Source organism: Adiantum capillus-veneris, chromosome 16 (genome assembly GCF_014529385.1).
Source record: "Adiantum capillus-veneris isolate H3 chromosome 16, ASM1452938v2, whole genome shotgun sequence".
NCBI lineage: Eukaryota > Viridiplantae > Streptophyta > Polypodiopsida > Polypodiales > Pteridaceae > Adiantum > Adiantum capillus-veneris.
Genome location: NC_140946.1, coordinates 60,911,314 through 60,916,412, shown reverse-complemented (window position 1 = coordinate 60,916,412; position 5,099 = coordinate 60,911,314).

Here is a 5,099-nt window from a genome sequence, read left to right as displayed (position 1 = left end):
ATGAAATACAGTCCTTTAAAACAGGATAAAATGCATTGGGTGCTAAGGAATGGAAATAGGGATACCATTGTCTACACCATATCCTAGTCATGTGAGAGATGGGATCCAACAAAACTGTTAATGAATTTAATCATCTTGATAATTCTAAGTAGTCTGGATATATGATAGTTACCCGTGTAAGGGTAACTTGGGAATATTTGTGTGTGTGTTTAAACAATCCCATCAATTTGAATCATATACTAAGACACTTAGATATTGTTGAAGACTAGAACAATTTAATAATCCATATGCAATCATAAACAACAACTTTCTTGTGATATGCTTCAACTTTTTAACACGTGATATTAGCATTGATACATCATTTACATAAGAAACTAGGATTTGGAGGATAAGAAAAAACTCTTGCAAGATGAAAGCGGAGACCTTTACCTGCAAAACAACCATTAGCACAATTAATTAGAATTATATTGCACATATTAGGTGATAGGTATCCAAGCAGCCCCACTGCTTGTTATTGTTGTCACATCCCACAACGTTTGGCAATAGGATTTCAAATTGCTTTTGGCTTTTGTCTAGGCTGGTTATTACATGCCGCACTAAGTTTGTCTTAAATTATGTGCAACTTATGTAAGTGATAACCCTGCTAACATAAGAAATAGTGATAAGTGATTGCCCATCTAGATACAAGATAATGGATTTGTTTAATTTCTAATTTTCTTATGTATTTTAAGGATCCAATTTTTCTTTGCCCAAGTATTTCCTCTAACTCTGCCTATTTAAGCCTTTTTCTCATATTTACGATTGAAATGTGAAAAAGTCCTTGTAAATATTTAACCTAGTTTTCCACAAGGAATCTTTACCCCTATCAGCGGAGACCCATTGGGTGGAGGTTTTATACTTTAATGTTTTATTTCCATATACATATATGTAGTTGTCTCGATGCTATCTATAATTCCAAAATCATTTTAATTCCCCACTTATGTTCTATGTTTATACCTCTATCAATCAATCTATTCCCATGTTCTCGGTTTTTTATTAGTACATATTTTGCCAAATTTTCATTTTCTCTGAATCTTGGCTAAATTTTCAAAGAAAACGTATAATTTTTTGACAAAAATTACCTCATGGGATGATTTTTTTTAAATTTGAGCACTACTTGGTGCTTTATAATCCCAAAAAACTTTCTTTTACATAGAAACTTATTATGTTTGGGCTACTTTAATGTGTCCTAAGTTCCACAGTGTGTTTACCAATTGAATATATTATGTAACCAGAGAACTTAATGTGCATATGTTACCTGATTAATTTTCGTCCTCATTGTCTTGGTTGCTAATTTCTCCAGGCTCTCCACAATGTGTTGATATAGTCTTGCAAAAACAAGCATGTATGCATTTGCAAGCATACCTATGAAGATCCATGCATCAAAAAATTTATTATGTCTTGTGTTGTGTGTGTGTGTGTGTGTGTGTGTGTGTGTGTGTGTGTGTGTGTGTGTGTGTGTGTGTGTGTGTGTGTGTCAAGTGCATTATGATGCGTATGATCTCCATGTGTGTATGACCGTTATGTAAGCATATGTGTGCCTAAATTTTAAGTGTAAGTGTGTATATGTGATTTGTTTGATATGTATTTCCTCCTACAACCACATCAACCCTATCCTATGGCAAGAATGTGTATTTGGAAAACACTTCACCATTGGCATTGGCAGTGTATTACATGTGACCACATGACAAAGTAAATTATTTTCAAAATAGTACCTCAATAATAGTTTTTTGATTCTGTATGCTTTTGAGAGACCCGAGCTCAAAAAAACTCCTTGTGAATACATGTATGCCCGTGTGTGTGTGTGTGTGTGTGTGTGTGTGTGTGTGTGTGTGTGTGTGTGTGTGTGTGCACGCCACGTGTGCACGTGCGTGCATGCACACTCTTGCTTGCATACGTTGTGACGTGTTTTGGCAAAATGATACGAGACACCCCAAAGTCTTTAAGAGTTTCTTTTTTATGCTTTTGGGAGCCTTAGATGTAGATAAAGCATTCTTGTACAAAATGTACAAAGGCGGTGTGTGCCAGCTGTCTCTACGCATGCGGGCCAGTTGTGTAGGGTGCATAGTTTTGTTGTTTTTGTTACATAGAAGTTTCAAGAATTTAAAGAGTGAGTAAGTGCATTCAAAATATGAAGAAAAACTAAAATTTTATCAGCTTGGGTCGTGAGTGACTTGGGGTTTCCAGCAGTGAAGAAGAAAGCTTTTGTTGCTGCGGGCTGCGATGGTCTGTGGGGGTTGTGTGGTGGAGGTGCCCGTGTGTGTGTGTGTGTGTGTGTGTGTGTGTGTGTGTGTGTGTGTGTGTGTGTGTGTGTGTGTGTGTGTGTGTGTGTGTGTGTCTGTGTGTGCGCGCGCGCACGCGCGCAAGGGCCTGGAGCCTTGATTGGAGAGTGTGTCTCTCATCAAAAAGGCCATCAACATGGGTGGTGACCTCTGAACTTTTACCCCTCTTCTCTCTTTTTGGTGATGCAAACTGCGTAAAGCGAAGCTCTCTTGTACATGTGTGCCTACTACTCAAGTTTGGCAGTGAAAGCCCCTTGTTATTGTTGTGAATGGAAGGGTGTTTTCCCGTTTTTTCCCTGTTTTTTTATAAGTTTTTTGGTTGAACATCATGAGTTTTTATATAAATCATGATTGGCATGGTTTTTGATGGGTTTGTGTGCATGGTTGGGAGCGACTATGAAGCCACATCTCGCATATGCAAGGGTTACCGAAATGGTGTGAGGGTATGGTGTTTATGAACAAAAGTGTAGAAAATTTTTTTCCCCCCCAAAATTTAGTGGTTTTTTTTTATTCTTTGAGTGCAATTGATCATAGCTAGGGTTATTTGTAGAGGGAAGCTAGTCGAGTGTAGGCGGGGTTTTGTGTGTGCAAGGGTGAGTGAGTTTGTGAGTGGAGATCGGATCCCATATTCTTGAGAGAGCTGCTTTTCTTTTCCTCATATACCTTATGAAAATGGATGTTTTATAGAGGCCACCCCCAAATCCTTCACAACATGTGTGTGTGTAGCTGTTTAAATCTTAACTAATAAGACATAATTGAATTTTCACATTCAAAAGACGGCTGGCCAAGGAATAAATAAATTGATATGTACAAAAATAACTCAGTATTAGAATTATTTAGGTACAATGATTGTAGGAAAGAGATCCTCTTTCAGTGATACTAGAAATAGGAGAACTTCCTGGTTCCTCAGTGAGTAATTCATTACAGAAAGGTTGCTTTCCAAAGAAAAGAAAGCTATCCAAGATAAGATAGATTCCTTACCTGCATCCATCCAAACAAGAAAACAATTCTATTAGCCTTGGATGTGTTTTACAGGTATCAATGGACCATATCATTTGTTATCCATGTCCATCTTATAGGTTTTAATTACTTTAGACAAGCTAGTTTATTTATTAGAACTTGTATGTTAGTAGTTTTTTCTTTTTACATCATCAAAAAATGAGTGGTACATTCATCTTTCTAGTCTGAGTGGTGAAGTCCACCAAGAATCCAAACATTTCAAGATCCATAGCTTAGTAGCTATACTTAAGTCCCAAAAAAATTATATAGCAACCATATACTTACCTTCAGGGTTTAGCAATCCCATGGTATCATTAGTATCCCTTTAGACAAAGATAGGTCATGTCCGACCTTTTTTGTATAAGATCCCTAATCATTTAATTTCTATTTCTTGACAAAAAGACGGTATCAGCCGAAAACACCAATAAAGCCTGTTATGGAATCCCCACTTTTTTTACGAGTATGGAAGCTATGCCAAAGCCGAAAAATACCTGCCATATACTTACCTTCATGTCCCAAGATATCCACAAGTCATTAGCAATTCTTACAGAACTGTAGTGTCCAGCCCTTGACTGAGTAAGATCCATCAACCCGAGGTACCAGATGAAGTAAATAACACCTCGACCAGTGGCTATATATGCAATTTCAAGTGCCAAACTGGATTTAAGCCCAGCAGCTTATCAAGCCAAGCTAACACATATTGTTTTTTACTTATCAAGCCAACTAAATAACACCCCACATAGTCGTCTTAAATGAAATCTTGAGGGTAAAACTGCACTCATGGTGCGGCAGCAGTTCATTAAATTAAAAAAAATAGTTTCCAATTATATTGTTTATCAATAAATTGACATTCTGTAGCGGCTACAACAGGGCCAATATAGCAACCAGTAGTGAAAAAACCTGTAGCGGCAAAACTGAGTCCCTAAAACAATCATTAGCGGCTAACCAAAGCCCATACAGCAACTCTCAGCGGCTATAACAGAGCCAGTAAGAGCCAGTAATGAAATCCAACTTTATGCAAGTGTTCTCTCATATCAAAAACCCATAACCAGGTACCTTAAAAAACGCAGGTAAGGTCCTAAAGCGGCAGAAAAAAACCAATGTAGCAACTTGTATAACTAACACCATCCCCTCAGGTGTTCTCCCCACTGATACAGTCAACATATACATGCCAAAAGAAATTGCTCTTTATGCACAAGCAGTCCCAAAGCCCACAACAATGCCTAGGTGTAATAATACCAGTTATGCATCGGCCGACTTTTATGCACACGCAGTCTTATGTGGAGGTGAAGTGTTGCGCCTTGAGGCCACCCCATTATGCAGACCATGATCATTTTTTATGCACAAGAAGCCCACGGCCACCCATAGTGTCTAGGCCTTAAGCAAACAAAAAACCAGTCAAGTTTTTGAAAGTATATGCACCTGGAGTAATCGACATAGCCTACAGTAAGCCACAAAGACGGCCCAACAATTTCTAGGTCAGGAGCATTTTCTTATGCAAAGGGCACGGATGCTCCAATCCTTATTTCCACAATATCCAGTCCTTTGAGAATATCAGCAGAAAGTGCTACTTTGCTCAGTTTTTGCAAGAAGCCCATAACAAAAAAACCAGCCAACACAGTATGCATGTTTTTTCCAAGGAAAAGGTAGGAAAAGACCATTAGAATGTGTAATAAACGGTGCAGAAAAAACAGTAAACTCAGCAGAGGAGGGATTGAACACCTGAGTCACCTCCGAGGAGAGCTCCATTCTCCTTGGTAGTGGCAAGCAGACAGGAGA